The 17382-nt window shown below is 38.1% G+C and overlaps 2 long non-coding RNA genes across 3 annotated transcripts in view; one reads left to right on the top strand and one right to left on the bottom strand.

Moving 5' to 3' along the window:
- Nucleotides 1–12626, top strand: part of LOC124516539 (uncharacterized) — a 45970-nt gene extending 33344 nt beyond the window's left edge. Inside the window, exon 4 of one of the 2 annotated variants that reach the window (XR_006963061.1) lies at nt 1121–1590. This is a non-coding gene — a long non-coding RNA (uncharacterized LOC124516539). Of the gene's footprint in view, nt 1–1120; nt 1591–12263 lie in introns of those variants that run through there. The other variant, XR_006963060.1, reaches the window with a different exon arrangement.
- LOC124516541 (uncharacterized) overlaps nt 1–17382 on the bottom strand; it is a 166876-nt gene that overhangs the window by 137213 nt on the left and 12281 nt on the right. The gene's annotated exons all lie outside the window — the stretch shown is intronic.

Below are 17382 nucleotides of genomic sequence, written 5' to 3' on the forward strand. Positions count from 1 at the left end.
TTTTTCAATTTTTTAAAAATGACACCTGAGCTCTCTAATAATCAAGCGAGACCGTGAGGGTTAGGTGGTAGATAGGGTAATTGCACCATGGTTATGTAACAGATCAGAACTAGAGCTGACAAGCAATGTCGAAAGTGCAGACCTAACAACCACCTCGTAGCTGGCTTATTTCAGTACTTCAGATTTAAGTCCTTCAAACTTTTAATTTCATACTAATCTCAATTTTTCATCAGGAACTGCACTCTTGCATTCTGGTTTAATTTTTCTGAAAAAAATGGAATGAAAGCACACTTACGAAAAAAAGAGGCCGGAAGTTAAAAAAAATAAAAAGATGGATATTTTCATATTTATTGTCTATTTGGTGACAAAATTCCACATGTAGTACACAGTGTGTGCCAGACATGAGATAAACCGGAAGACGAGACCGTGTTCTTTTCCTCTAGCACCTCACACCTCCCTTTCTAAGAAGTCCAAAATATGAAAGCTTCTGTGTACTGCTTATCAGTACCATTTGGAGGACTTACTTTCTTGTACTAAATTCAATCATTTTAAAACAAATGAAGAACAGAGATTAGAAAAGTGAGGCAGGCTTAAGAACACTGAGCATTTGTTGAGAATTTACTATATATATGTAAGCTTTGCACATATTTAAACCTACTGACGGTCTTGCCATTAGATCATTATGTTCGTCATTTTAAAGATGGGGACACTGAAGTTTACACGAGTTAGAACACAAGATCCCAGATCTAAGAAGTGTAGTGTGAATTCAAACCAACGTGATCTGATTCCACAGTGCTCTTTTAAGTAGGTGACACACAATGTTACATTAGTTTCAGGTCTGCAACATAGTGATTCGGCAAGTTTGTATGTAATGTTGTGTTCACAAGTGTAGCTACCATCTGTCATCATACAACACTATTACAATACCCCTGGCAGTTCTCAAGTTTTGTTTGTTTAAGTTCATTGCTTGATTTGGGAACTTTTTTCCCATCCATTCTCCCTTTTATCTTATCTAGAAGAACTTATGGAGGAAATTAACCAAGCGTTTTTCTGGGTTATTTCATTATTGTTGAAAATATAACCATGCTGCTCTCTCAAACTATTCTTCTCTTGCTTTCAGGCTAAAATTAATTTACTCAGCACCTGTCATCTGCCAAGCACTGGGTTATATGCTTTATGAGTAAAGATATGGTCCTTGCCCTATACTTACAGGAAAATCAGAATTAAGGTAATAAATAAAGATCTAGTAAGTGATATGGTAAAAAGAGTGCAGGGTGCTAAGGAAGCAATGGCCAGCAGGGGGCTCAGGTGAGAACACCTGTAAGAACTGGCATTGGAACTGTTGCCTGAAGCTTGAGGAGTATCTGGACCAGGTTCAATCTTCACGTCTCCCACCTTGACCTATCTCCCAGAATGTGGCTTTTCTCCATACTGTTCAACTAAATTCGCATTCTCATTGGCCTCCAACCATCACCTAATTTTCCAACAGAAACTAAACAGCTAAACTCTCCTGAACTCTTCTCCCTTTTTTATTTTTTTATTATTTATTATTTTTATTTTATATCTAGCATTTGCCTTTATTTTTAGTCTTTCATTCAACATAATTATTTTTTAATATCATTTCTTTTTTTAATTTTTTTTTAATTTACATCAAAATTGGTTAGCATATAGGGCAACAATGATTTCAGGAGTAGATTCCTTAGTGCCCCTTATCCATTTAGCCCATCCTCCCTCCCACAACCCCTCCAGTAACCCTCAATTTGTTCTCCATATTTAAGAGTCTCTTATGTTTTGTCCTCCTCCCTGTTTTTATATTATTTTTGCTTCCCTTCCCTTATGTTCATCTGTTCTGTGTCTTAAAGTCCTCATATGAGTGAAGTCATATGATATTTGTCTTTCTCTGACTAATTTCGCTTAGCATAATACCCTCCAGTTCCATCCACATAGTTGCAAATGGCAAGATTTCATTCTTTTTGATTTCCAAGTAATACTCCATTATATATATGTACATCTTTTTTATCCATTCATCCATCAATGGACATTTGGGCTCTTTCCATACTTTGACTATTGTTGATAGTGCTGCTGTAAACATTGGGGTGCATGTGCCCCTTTGAAACAGCATACCTGTATCCCTTGGATAAATACCTAGTAGTGCAATTGCTGGGTTATAGGGTAGTTTTATTTCTAATTTTTTGAGGAACCTCCATACTGTTTTCCAGAGTGGCTGCACCAGCTTGCATTCCCACCAGCAGTGCAAAAGAGATACTCTTTCTCCGCATCCTCGCCAATATCTGCTGCTGCCTGAGTTGTTAAGTTAGCCATTCTGACAGGTGTGAGGTGGTATCTCATTGTGGTTTTGATTTGTATTTCCCTGATGATGAGTGATGTGGAGCATTTTTTCATGTGTCGGTTGGCCATCTGGATGTCTTCTTGGGAGAAGTGTCTATTCATGTCTTTTGCCCATTTCTTCACTGGATGATTTGTTTTTTGGGTGTTGAGTTTGATAAGTTCTTTATATATTTGGGATACTAACCCTTTATCTGATATGTCATTTGCAAATATCTTCTCCCATTCTGTTGGTTGCCTTTTAGTTTTGCTGATTGTTTCCTTCTCTGTGCAGAAGCTTTTTATTTTGATGAGGTCCCAGTAGTTCATCTTTGCTTTGGTTTCCCTTGCCTCTGGAGACATGTTGAGTAAGAAGTTGCTGCGGGCAAGATCAAAGAGGTTTTTGATGGCTTCCTGTCTTACATTGAGGTCTTTCATCCATTTTGAGTTTATTTTTGTGTATGGTGTAAGAAAGTGGTCCAGGTTCATTCTTCTGCATGTCGCTGTCCAGTTTTCCCAGCACCACTTGCTGAAGAGATGGTCTTTATTCCATTGGATATTCCTTCCTGCTTTGTCAGGATTAGCTTAGTTGTCAAGATTAGTTGGCTATATGTTTGTGGGTCCATTTCTGAGTTCTCTATTCTGTTCCATTGATCTGAGTGTATGTTTTTGTGCCATCTTCTCCCTTTTTTAAATACCTGATTTAAACTATTTCCTCACCTTTTTTTGTTGATTTTCCATTGCATATATGATATTCTTATATATTTATATATAAAACATGTAATGTGGTATATTAAATTCTGTACTATATATGACATTAATAAAAAAATTATAAATTCAGTTAAAATATTTAAAATTGTGTCCCTATCTTAAAAAATATTCTGTTATAGGAATCATTTTTGTATTATATGTGGAATTAACATACGTTAAGATTCTTTTGAAAAGCAAATAGATTACCTATGCTTGGAAATAACAATAAAAAATTACAAAGAATAATAAATACGTATTCATACCCAAAATGCCATTGATCCCCAGATCTTCCTTTTGATTTATCAAGGGACAGAGATATTAGTTTTTTGGATTGGAGCCAGAAGGAAGAGTGGCATTTTTTTCACAATTTCTAAAATTGAGAGAAATGTTACTGTCTCTTCAGATAATAGACTTCATGTAGAAACGCCTATGGCTTTCCAACAGCCCTACCATTCAAAAGTATCCGAAACATGAGTGAAACTCTATACTGAATGGGATAAATCAACAACATCTTTATTTTGTCACAAAGATGAAAACCCAAGTATTTCACGAAGTTAGTTGAAAACAGACTTTGAAGCTGGGAATGAATAAATGTATCTGTAGGAGATTACATTTATTGAATTTACTATGGAAAATGTAATCATATGATTGACAGGAGTTAAAATTGCATCAGCTTCCTAAATTTGTCACCTTTGTAGAGTAAAAGAGAACACTCAGAATTAAGAATGTTAACAGTTCATTAAAAGGTCATGGATAGGTCTATTTTTAGCACTTTGAGGAACCCCCATACTGTTCTCTAGAGTGACTGCACCAGTTTGCATTCCTGCCAGCAATGCAAGAGGATTCCCCATTCTCTGCAGCCTCGCCAAAACCTGTGGTGTTTCTTGTGTTGTTAATTTTAGCCAATCTGACAGATGTGAGGTACTATCTTATCATGGTTTTGATTTGTATTTCCCTGATGATGAGTGATGTTGAACATCTTTTCATGCATCTGTCAGCTGTCCATTGACTGATGAATGGATAAAGAAGATGTAAGATGTATGTGTGTGTCTGTACACACACACACACACACACACACAATGGAATATCACTCAGCCAACAAAAAGAATGAAATCCTGCCATTTGCAATAATGTGGGTGGAGCTAGAACATATTACGGTAAGCAAAATAAGTCTATCAGAGAAAGAGAAATATCATATGATTTCATGCATATGTAGAATTTAAGAAAAAAACAGATGAACAGGATGAAAGGGAGGAGAGAAGAAAGAGAAACAAACCATGAAAGACTCTTAACATTAGAGAACTGAGGGTTCATGGAGGGAAGTGGGTGGGAGATGGGTGATGTGTATTAAGGTGGGCACTTGTGATGTGCACTGGGTATTACAGGTAAGTGATGAATCACTGACTTCTACTTCTGAAATCAATACTGCACGTATATTAGTTAATTTTAATTTAAATTTTTTTAAAAGATCATAGAATATATTCTATATATGAATAAATTTTGTCTTTCTCTCCTTGCCTCCTTCTCTCCTAGTAAGGTAGGAGTTGATGAGGGAGTGATAAGACTGTAATGGCCCAGCATGACACATGGTACTGTGGTGTTAGAGCCCAAAAGGGATTAGGAAGTTGATTAGAAAGAGGGAGAGATGGTGGGCAGAAGCCTGGAGCATAGTTGGAACCTGAGCAGGATAAGGAAGGTACCTATTTAGGAAGCAGTGGTACTGAGGCATGAAGGTGGGAAGTTTTACATACAGGGGAGGTCATATTAGTATAGGGAACCTATACTCACTATACATATGATTTCTTTATGGAAAGGGAAAACACTGAAATGAACTTCATGGTATTGGATCAGAATTGTAGTATCAGTGTAAATTCAAGGTTTTCATTACTCATTAACAGATATAAAAATACAAAATAAGTGTAAATTTATGTATGCATATATTCCCTAACACTGTCTACCAGGAGAACCTGGGAGCATTGACACTCCAGCAACAATAAACACATCTAACACCCAGATGATGGTTTCTAAATACCATCCTTTAAAAAAAGAAACAGAGACACTTGGAGAAAAAGCCAGGACAGAAAAAGTACAGCCATGTGCCTTCTTGTGCCAGAAAGTAAGAAACTCCTCAGTGAATTAAGGAACATGCTAAAAATACACAGAAGCCAGAATAAACTCCCACTGGCAAATCTGGGACAAAATAAGCATCAAAATAAGTAATGATATTAGCAAATGATAAGTCATTGGATAAAACACGAATCCATGAATTCATACTAATAAAAATAAATAAGTGATTAAATGGGGAGAATAGAAGGATTTTTCTTACAGTAGACTACAATTAATAAATGCAGAATGAATGATAGAATTCAAAAATCACCATTTGTCAACCATCACAATAATTCAGTCAAGAAACATGAATAAATGTTAAAACAAGGGGAGTGAAAGTTTGATAAGAAATGAGATATTTGCATGGTTTCAAATTATCTCCATACAAATAGTGATTAAATTATGAAGGGAAATGAGTAACTTTACAACGGAGAAACCTAACAAACATAACCTTAACCAACAGATCAAAGTTCCATCACCAGTACTGAGATAAATAAAGTGAAGCAGCGGGCTATGTAATATCCTGGAACAGGGTACAAAAAACATAACATCCCTTCTGTAATATTCACACCACAATTGCAAAATCTAAATCTAATATTGAGGAAACTGGAAACATACTTAAACTGAAGAACAGTCTACAAAATAGCTGACCAGTGTCTGGGTTACAAAAGCAAGGAAACACTAAGGAACTGTGCCAGACAGAAACTTTAAGAATCACAGCATTGCAATGTCACATTATCCTAAACTGGATCCTTTTGAGACAATGGGTGAAACTTCAATAGGTTCTGTAGATTAAATGGTAGTAATGTATCAGTGTTAATTTCTTGACTTTGATGGTGGTACTGTGGCAATGCGGAAGAATATCCTTATTAATCGACATTATACACTAAACTATTTGGGGGTGATGTGGCAACTTGGTGTCACCTTACTCTCAGAAAAGTTCTTTGTATTAGACTTGTCACTTCTCAGTAAAACTGATGTTATTTCAAAATAAACTTATATACACATTTGTGTGTGTGTGCGCGTGCATGCACATTACACACACAGGAAATACGTGAAAGTCAATTTTCAACCAGTCTTTTTTTTCTCTCACAAATTTTTTCACTTAACATGTGCAAAATGTGTAACTTTCTCTCTATAGTAGAAAACCAGCATTAATTTTTGTCATTTGCTAAGGATGTTTTCAGTTCTGAAGCAAAGCTTTATCCACAAAAGAATCCCATACAAGTAACACTAATGTAGAAATATACGGATATTCTTACTCTTTTATCTGGCATCTACTTTTCCATATGGCACAAATGGGCATTTCTTCCATTTGAGCAGGGAAGGACAGCTGCTGAAAACTGAGGGGAAGCTCCACAGTGCGAGAAAAAGCGGAATTTTCCTAAGGACAAAACTGCTAATTGGCTCTGGAGGTCATGCATAATGATCAAATAGAAAGAGAGCCCCCCCAAATGTGCTTTAAAATGATGGGTAAGCCAAAACACTGCAGAAAAGAGCTATCTGCATGGATTTTCTTTTTGTCAATAAGAACCTTCTAAATGACACTAACATTTAAAATCAAAGGGCCCATATTCATATTCTTGCCATTTTCTCTTAAACTGACTTCACTTGAGCTTTGGCCAGAACGATTTTACCCAAATTGCTGTTTCTAAGACCACCAAGGACCCCCATATTGCCATACACACTAGTTATGTTCATTTTCTTCTCACTTATTCTGTCAGCAAAATTTTACAGTAGTGATCACCTCTTCCTCCTTTCTTCACCTTGCTTTCATGTCAACACTAATCTTCCAAACTCACATCTGTGGAATGATGTGCAATCTTGGAATACCCCAGAGGAGGGACCTTAGACATCTTCTCTATTCATATATTGCTTAAGTGATCTCATCCATCCTCTTAATGCAATCTATAGCTCTTAATGCAATCTATTGAGGCTGGACCCCTCCCCTGGTTCCAAATTCCAACTAAGAAATTGTCCACTTAATACCTACTAAATATTGAATAGAGGTAACATGTCTACACTCCTGACTCTCCCTTCTAAGAGCTGCTTTTCTGTCTTCTTATCTCTATTAATGGCAAATCCACCTTGCTAGCTGATCAGAACAGAAACTCTTGGAGCCATTCTTGACTTTCTTTCATACCCATATCAAATCTAATGCAAACCCTGTCAGCTCCAGCTTCAAAATATATTCAGAATCCCACTGCATTTGACCACCTTCACTGTCACCTTCCTGGTTCAAGCCACCTTCGTTTTGCCAAGAATACTAAAATGGTCTTTTAAGTAGTCTCACTGCTTTATCCTTTGCCCCTGTAGTCTATTTTCAACACAGAAGCCAAAATGATCCTTTAAAATTCATCATATTATATTATTGTTCTGGTGAAAGCCTTCCAATGGCATCTTATTTCAAAGAGTAAAAGCCAAAGTACTTACAATGCTGTATAAAGTCCACACCATCTACCATTCTGTACTTTTTTTCTTTAACTTCACCTTATAGTTCCTTCCACTTGGTCACTCTACTCTAGCCCCTCTGACCTCCTTGCTGCCTCTAGAATATTCCTGGCATGCGCCAACCTCAGAGCATGTGCTGTTTCCTCTAGTAGGAAAGCTCTTGCCCAGATATTTACATGGAGACCTCCCTTTCGTCTTGTCATCTTTTCAGTGAGGCCTTCCCTGGTTACTCTACCTAGAATTACCACTCTTCCCATTTCAATCCACTCCAGGCTCTCAAATTCCCCTTTCCTGCTATATTTTCTTAATAGATATGCATAGACAATGCCTAACATTGTCTATCTAATATGCTATATAATACCTTTGTTTTGTTTGATGTTTATCTCCCTGCTAAAATATAAAACACAAACATATTTTTTCTCATCTTTTAGTTTACTGCACACATTTCTAGTACTAAATGCCTGACACAGGGTACTCCCTTCATAAATATATTTTTAAATTATTTTTAAGTTTATTTATTTTACACAGAGAGAGAGAGAGCAATCAGGGGAGGGACAGAAAGAGAGGGAGAAAGAGAGAATCCCAAGCAGGCTCTGTACTGCCATCGCAGCGCCTGATGTGGGGCTTGAACTCACTAACCATGAGATCATGACCTGAACCGAAATCCAGAGTCAGGTGCTTAACCAACTGAGCCACCCAGGCGTCCCTCTGTAAGTATTTATGAATGGATGAAACTTCATGGGAAAACAATAAAGTAGGTCACCCAGCAGCTAGAACTTGATGGACAATGTGGTAAGGTAGGAAAGAGAGAAAATAGAAACCACACCCTTATATAGCATAGATACCAACCTCAACTTGGCAGTAAGGTCAGCCTGCCAAACTATAGCTGTTTGAAATCTTCTTGGGCAATGAGGTATCTCAGCATGAATAAGAATTACACCCTAGTTACTTCTGATCTCATCAGTGCAATGTAGTATGTACTGAAAGGAAGAAAGGGCCAAGAACTTAGATCACAGACTTTGACAAACTAGTGTCTACACAGAATTTCAAATATTAAAAGTTAAAATAATCAGCACAAAGGCTGATGTTAGTTTAATAACTGTGCTTTTAGCAATTGTAAATATCACAGGAGAGTGGGACTGGTCATTAGCTGATTTTAGCTACTTAAGATTTGGCAAATCACAGAATCTTGACAATTTATATATATATGAATAGTATTTTTAATATTAGAACCTCTTGGGAGAATGAGAGCAGTGCTTTTGAACCTACACAGAATACAATCTCATCTCTCAGACATGTCCCTGGTCCTTTATAGACGCTGTATAGATTCCTTATGTATATTTGCAAAAGGTTGTCTGGCAGCAGGACTGAGCAACTTAAAGCTCATGCTATGAATGTTTAAGTATTAGTTTTGTGACCTTGAGGGAATAATATAATCTTTCTTAACTTTATTTCCCATCTATAATATGAGAATAATAAAGATAACGTCTTCACTGGGTTGTGAAAATTAAATGAGATATTGTGGCCTATTACATAAATGTTAACTACTACAGTCACTAGCACATATAGTAGATATAAATACAGAAAGAATATAATGATTAGGACTCACCTAGGTAAGTAAATACGACATAATTTGTGTTTGTAGGATATGTCCTAAAAAAATTTTTCCTCCTTTCTTGCACTCTCTCATTCTTTCTGCTTTGAATGTCCTTCTCATATGGCCAGTATTCACATATTTATTCTACCCTCTGATTTTAATCGTCAGGATCTCATAAATGAAAATCTAAAAAGTCTAATTTTTTTCCCAAAGTAATAGCTCTTAAAGAGGTTATCCTCTAATTGCAGGATTTGACCAATCTAAAAGCAAGTAGCAGTGATAGTCTTTCTAGTATCAGGAAATCACAACAAATGTGATTTCAACTCAATCGGTTTCTTCATTTGAATACCTGCTATGTGACGGGCAGCATCAAGTGCCGGGGATACAGTAGTAAGCAGAGATATGTTTCAGACCCCCCAAAGTTTACAACCTAGTAGAGAAAGACATGAAACATGTAAATAAATAAATAATTACAGAATATAAGTGCAAGATGATTAAGTTCCATGAAGATAACAGGCAAGGCACTATGATAGAAAACCAGAGTACTTAGATGAAAAGTTAGTGGATGGGAATGCAAGCTGGTGCAGCCACTCTGGAAAACAGTATGGAGGTTCCTCAAAAAACTAAAAATAGAACCTACCCTACGACCCAGCAATTGCACTACTAGGCATTTATCCACGGGATACAGGTGTGCTGTTTCGAAGGGACACATGCACCCCCATGTTTCTAACAGCACTATCAACAATAGCCAAAGTATGGAAAGAGCCCAAATGTCCATCGATGGATGACTGGAAAAAGAAGATGTGGTGTGTGTATACATGTATATATATACATACACACATACATACATACATACAATACATACAATGGAGTATTACTCGGCAATCAAAAAGAATGAAATCTTGCCATTTGCAACTACATGGATGGAACTAGAAGGTATTATTCTAAGTGAAATTAGTCAGAGGAAGACAAATATCATATGACTTCACTCATATGAGGACTTTAAGAGACAAAACAGATGACCATAAGGGAAGGGAAGCAAAAATAATATAAAAACAGGGAGAGGGACAAAACAGAAGAAACTCATAAATATGGAGAACAAACTGAGGGTTACTGGATGCATTGTGGGAGGGGGCATGGGCTAAATGGGTAAGGAGCACTAAGGAATCTACTCCTGAAATCATTGTTGCACTATATGCTAACTAATTTGGATGTAAATTTTAAAAAATTAAAAAACAAATTAAAAACAAAACAAAAAACAAAGCAAAAACAAAAACAAAAAGTTAGTGGAAGCTTGACTTCAGAGGTATTATTATTTAGGTCAAGACGTGGAAAATGAGAGAACATCAGTCATACCACAAAACAAAGGGAAAAACATTCCACGTGGTGGTAAGTCTCTAAAGTAGGAAAGAGTTTGGAGTTTTCTAGAAAGTAGAGTTGCCAGTGTGACTCAAGCCTAGTTAAGAAGGATGTGGGGGCACCTGGGTGACTCAGTTAGTTAACAGTCTGACTCCTGGTTTTGGCTCAGGTCATGATCTCATGATTCGTGGGTTTGAGCCCTGCATTGGGCTCCATGCTGCCAGTTCTGAGCCTGCCTGGAATTCTCTCTCTCTCTCTCTCTCTCTCTCTCTCTCTTTCTGCCCCTCCCCTATTTGTATGCTCACTCTCTCTCAAAATAAATGAAACTTTAAGAAAAAAAGAAGCATGTGAAGAGTTCAAGGTAATGTTGGACAAATCTCTTATATCTTGTAGGACATTATAGGGTGTTTGGATTTTTATTTTATGTGCAATGAGAAGGATTTTTTTAAAATATGATTTGACTTGGTTTACAGTTTTAAAAGTTCACAAAACTTCTATATAATAAATGATTATGATGGGATAAAGAGGAAGCAAAGGAAGGAATAGGGAGACTAGTTAGGAGACTGTTATGGTAATCTCAATGAAAGATGTCTGTACCCTCAACTAGGATGACAGAGGTAGGGATGAAGAGAAATGAATATACACTTAAGATATACTATGGAGGTATAATCTATGATTTGCTGAAGGATTGGGTATTGGTCATGAAGAGGAAGGAGAAGTCAAGAACGATTTTCAGATTTAAGTTTGAGCAACTTGTGTTTGCTGGTATCACATACTGAGGGGAAAAGCAGCGTTAAGAGTTTAAGACAACTGTGAATCATCCAAGTAGACAGATCAAGAAGCTAGCTAGACAAGGCTTCCACATGCAACCAAAATGAAGTTGGAACAACACAATAACCAATTATGAAATATCTTTTCCGAGACATTTGATATGAGCTGAGTCTTAATATGATCTCATTTAAATCCCTGAGAAAGTTCCCACGAGGTGGCACAGGGAAAGGGAACATGGCAGATGCCCTGTGTTGAGTAGATAGAGCTAACTGTATAGGAAAATCAAGAAGGCTAGAGTTCATAGGACAGAAAACTGGAGAAAAGAGAGCTGCACTAAGAGAGAACTCTGGAAATCTACAGAGAACTCCTTTAAGTGTTCAGGAGAGCACTGACCATTACATGCATTTGAAGAAACTACTTGAGCACTGAGAAGGAACAACCTGGAAGGATGGGAGGGAATAAAACTTAGAGTTTTCATGGGCTGGGAACAGTCCTGTACACAAAAGCCAGACTATAATTGATGGGGCATTAGGTAAGTACTCAGAAGATCTTGCTACAGTAATGGTCATTGCTCTAAACACTGCTCTGATACCACCTAATAAATCTTTAAAGATTTAAGAGAATCAAATGGTTTCCAAATGACGTAAAGGCATCCAAAAACAAAGCTCAGGATTATAATAATAAAAAAAATCTAACAGGAGCAAGGTAAAATTTACAATGCCTGGCATCAATTCAAAAATTACAAGACATGCAAAGCACCAGAAAAATATGACCCATTATAGGGGAAAAAAATGAATCAAAGCCAATCAATGAAACTGACCTAGAAATTACACAGATTTTAGAATTAGCATTCTAGAATATTAATTATTATAAAATTGTTTTCCATATTTTCAAAAACTCAAAGATCAAGACATAATAAAAGACAACATTTCTGAAGATGAAAACGACAATGTCTGAGATGAAAACTACACTGAATTGTATGAACGGCAGATTAGTCATTGCGGAAGAAAAGACTTAATGAACTTAAAGATATGGCAATCAATCGAAATTATCAAAATGAAAGAATGAGAAAAAAAGAACTGTAAAATAAACATAGCTTCACTGAGATCATTCTAAAATTCATAAGGAAATGAAAAGACCTAGAATACCCAAAATATGTTTGGGGGGAAAAGCTATAAGAGTAACACTACCTTATCCAAAGGATACAAAGGATACAATTGTACTACTAGGTATTTATCCAAAGGATACAAAAATGCTGATTCGAAGAGGCACATGCACCCCAGTGTTCATAGCAGCACTATTGACAATAGTCAAAGTATGGGAAGAGCCCAAATATCCATTGACTGATGAATGGATAAAGAAGATGTCATGTATATATAGATGTGTACATACATACATGTGTATACATACATATATATACACACAATGGAAAACTACTTGGCAATCAAAAAGAATGAAATCTGGCCATTTGCAACAATGTGGATGGAACTAGAGTGTATTATGCTAAGCAAAATAAGTCAGAGAAAGACAAATATCATATGATTTCATTCATATGTGGAATTTAAGATACAAAATAGATAAACATAGGGGAAGGGAAGCAAAAATAAGATAAAAACAGAGAGGGAGACAAACCATGAGAGACTCCTAAATACACAGAACAAATTTATGGTTGCTGGTGGGTGTCGGGTTGGGGGAAAGGCAAGGGGCATTAAGGAGGACACTGGTTGGGATGAGCATTGGGTGTTATATGTAAATGATGAATCACTAAATTCTATTCCTGAAAAATAAATAAATAATAAATAAATAAATAAATAAATAAATAAAATTTGATTTAAAAAAAAAAGAGTAACACTACCTGATTTCAGTATAAGCTACATTAATGAAATTCATGTGGTACTGGCATGAAAACACACATATAGATCAATGAAACAGAAAAGAGTTCAGAAAAAGACCTACATCTATATAAACAACTGTGTTTGCTTTTGTTTTTGTATTTTGTTTTTGGCAAAGGTGAAAAGGCATCTCAATTGAGAAAGAATAGTCTTTCCAAAAGCAGTTTTGGAACAACTGGATACCATATGCAGAAAAATGAAGTTTGATCCATACCTCATACCAAAAAATACTATTGATAATTAATTCAAAATGGGCCTTATATTTAAGTGTAGAACATAGCATTATAAAAATTCTGAAAGCAAATACAGGAGAAAATTGTTATGACTCTGGTTTAGGCAAATATTTTTAAAATGCGACACCAAAAATGTGATAACAGAAAACAAAAGATCAGTCAATTGTACTTTATCAAAACTAAAGACATTGCGAGGGATTCTGGGAAGATGGCGGCGTAGGAGGACGCTGGGCTCACCGCGCGTCCTGCTGATCACTTAGATTCCACCTACACCTGCCTAAATAACCCAGAAAACAGCCAGAGGATTAGCAGAACAGAGTCACCGGACCCAAGTGCAGACGAGAGGCCCACGGAAGAGGGTAGGAAGGGCGGCGAGGCGGTGCGCGCTCCACGGACTGGCGGGAGGGAGCCGGGGCGGAGGGGCGGCTCGCCGGCCAAGCAGAGCCCCCGAGTCCGGCTTGCAAAAGCGGAGGGGCCTGACGGACTGTGTTCCGACAGCAAGCGCGACTTAGCGTCTGGGAGGTCATAAGTTAACAGCTCTGCTCGGAAAGCGGGAAGGCTGGAGGACAAAGGGAGGGTGAGCTGCGGAGCCCCCGGACGACAGAGCTCAGTTTGGCGGGGAACAAAGGCGCTAGCCAGCGCCATCTCCCCCGCCCATCCCCCAGCCAAAATCCCAAAGGGAACCGGCTCCGGCCAGGGAAATTGCTCGTTCCGCGCGAACACCCAACTCTGTGCTTCTGCGGAGCCAAACCTCCGGCAGCGATCTGACTCCCTCCGGCTGCACAGGGCCCCTCCTGAAGTGGATCACCTAAGGAGAAGCGAGCTAAGCCTGCCCCCCCTGCCGCCGTGCACCTTGCCTTCCCACCCCAGCTAATACGCCAGATCCCCAGCATCACAAGCCTGGCAGTGTGCAAGTAGCCCAGACGGGCCACGCCACCCTACAGTGAATCCCGCCCCTAGGAGAGGGGAAGAGAAGGCACACACCAGTCTGACTGTGGCCCCAGCGGTGGGCTGGAGGCAGACATCAGGACTGACTGCGGCCCCGCCCACCAACTCCAGTTGTACACCACAGCACAGGGGAAGTGCCCTGCAGGCCCTCACCACACCAGGGACTATCCAAAATGACCAAGCGGAAGAATTCCCCTCAGAAGAATCTCCAGGAAATAACAACAGCTAATGAGCTGATCAAAAAGGATTTAAATAATATAACAGAAAGTGAATTTAGAATAATAGTCATAAAATTAATCGCTGGGCTGGAAAACAGCATACAGGACAGCAGAGAATCTCTTGCTACAGACATCAGGGGACTAAGGAACAGTCACGAGGAGCTGAAAAACGCTTTAAAGGAAATGGAAAACAAAATGCAAACCACCACGGCTCGGATGGAAGAGGCAGAGGAGAGAATAGGTGAACTAGAAGATAAAGTTATGGAAAAAGAGGAAGCTGAGAAAAAGAGAGATAAAAAAATCCAGGAGTATGAGGGGAAAATTAGAGAACTAAGTGATACACTAAAAAGAAATAATATACGCATAATTGGTATCCCAGAGGAGGAAGAGAGAGGGAAAGGTGCTGAAGGGGTACTTGAAGAAATAATAGCTGAGAACTTCCCTGAACTGGGGAAGGAAAAAGGCATTGAAATCCAAGAGGCACAGAGAACTCCCTTCAGACGTAACTTGAATCGATCTTCTGCACGACACATCATAGTGAAACTGGCAAAATACAAGGATAAAGAGAAAATTCTGAAAGCAGCAAGGGGTAAACGTGCCCTCACATATAAAGGGAGACCTAGAAGACTCGTGACTGATCTCTCTTTTGAAACTTGGCAGGCCAGAAAGAATTGGCACGAGATTTTCAGGGTGCTAGACAGCAAAAATATGCAGCCGAGAATCCTTTATCCAGCAAGTCTGTCATTTAGAATAGAAGGAGAGATAAGGTCTTCCCAAACAAACAAAAACTGAAGGAATTTGTCACCACTAAACCAGCCCTACAAGAGATCCTAAGGGGGACCCTGTGAGACAAAGTACCAGAGACATCACTACAAGCATAAAACATACAGACATCACAATGACTCTAAACCCGTATCTTTCTATAATAACGCTGAATGTAAATGGATTAAATGCGCCAACCAAAAGACATAGGGTATCAGAATGGATAAAAAAACAAGACCCATCTATTTGCTGTCTACAAGAGACTCATTTTAGACCTGAGGACACCTGTAGATTGAGAGTGAGGGGATGGAGAACTATTTATCATGCTACTGGAAGCCAAAAGAAAGCTGGAGTAGCCATACTTATATCAGACAAACTAGACTTTAAATTAAAGGCTGTAACAAGAGATGAAGAAGGACATTATATAATAGTTACAGGGTCTATCCATCAGGAAGAGCTAACAATTATAAATGTCTATGCGCCGAATACCGGAGCCCCCAAATATATAAAACAATTACTCATAAACAGAAGCAACCTTATTGATAAGAATGTGGTAATTGCTGGGGACTTTAACACCCCACTTACAGAAATGGATAGATCATCTAGACACACGGTCAATAAAGAAACAAGGGCCCTGAATGAGACACTGGATCAGATGGACTTGACAGATATATTTAGAACTCTGCATCCCAAAGCAACAGAATATACTTTCTTCTCGAGTGCACATGGAACATTCTCCAAGATAGATCATATACTGGGTCACAAAACAGCCCTTCATAAGTTTACAAGAATTGAAATTATACCATGCATACTTTCAGACCACAATGCTATGAAGCTTGAAATCAACCACAGGAAAAAGTCTGGAAAACCTCCAAAAGCATGGAGGTTAAAGAACACCCTACTAACGAATGAGTGGGTCAACCAGGCAATTAGAGAAGAAATCAAAAAATATATGGAAACAAACGAAAATGAAAATACAACAATCCAAACGCTTTGGGACGCAGCGAAGGCAGTCCTGAGAGGAAAATACATTGCAATCCAGGCCTATCTCAAGAAACAAGAAAAATCCCAAATACAAAATCTAACAGCACACCTAAAGGAAATAGAAGCAGAACAGCAAAGGCAGCCTAAACCCAGCAGAAGAAGAGAAATAATAAAGATCAGAGCAGAAATAAACAATATAGAATCTAAAAAAACTGTAGAGCAGATCAACGAAACCAAGAGTTGGTTTTTTGAAAAAATAAACAAAATTGACAAACCTCTAGCCAGGCTTCTCAAAAAGAAAAGGGAGATGACCCAAATAGATAAAATCATGAATGAAAATGGAATTATTACAACCAATCCCTCAGAGATACAAACAATTATCAGGGAATACTATGAAAAATTATATGCCAACAAATTGGACAACCTGGAAGAAATGGACAAATTCCTGAACACCCACACTCTTCCAAAACTCAATCAGGAGGAAATAGAAAGCTTGAACAGACCCATAACCAGCGAAGAAATTGAATCGGTTATCAAAAATCTCCCAACAAATAAGAGTCCAGGACCAGATGGCTTCCCAGGGGAGTTCTACCAGACGTTTAAAGCAGAGATAATACCTATCCTTCTCAAGCTATTCCAAGAAATAGAAAGGGAAGGAAAACTTCCAGACTCATTCTATGAAGCCAGTATTACTTTGATTCCTAAACCAGACAGAGACCCAGTAAAAAAAGAGAACTACAGGCCAATATCCCTGATGAATATGGATGCAAAAATTCTCAATAAGATACTAGCAAATCGAATTCAACAGCATATAAAAAGAATTATTCACCATGATCAAGTGGGATTCATTCCTGGGATGCAGGGCTGGTTCAACACTCGCAAATCAATCAACGTGATACATCACATTAACAAAAAAAAAGAGAAGAACCATATGATCCTGTCAATCGATGCAGAAAAGGCCTTTGACAAAATCCAGCACCCTTTCT

Source organism: Lynx rufus, unplaced genomic scaffold (genome assembly GCF_022079265.1).
Source record: "Lynx rufus isolate CCGP_SWC_20201006 ecotype Redwood Valley unplaced genomic scaffold, mLynRuf1.p SCAF_2, whole genome shotgun sequence".
NCBI lineage: Eukaryota > Metazoa > Chordata > Mammalia > Carnivora > Felidae > Lynx > Lynx rufus.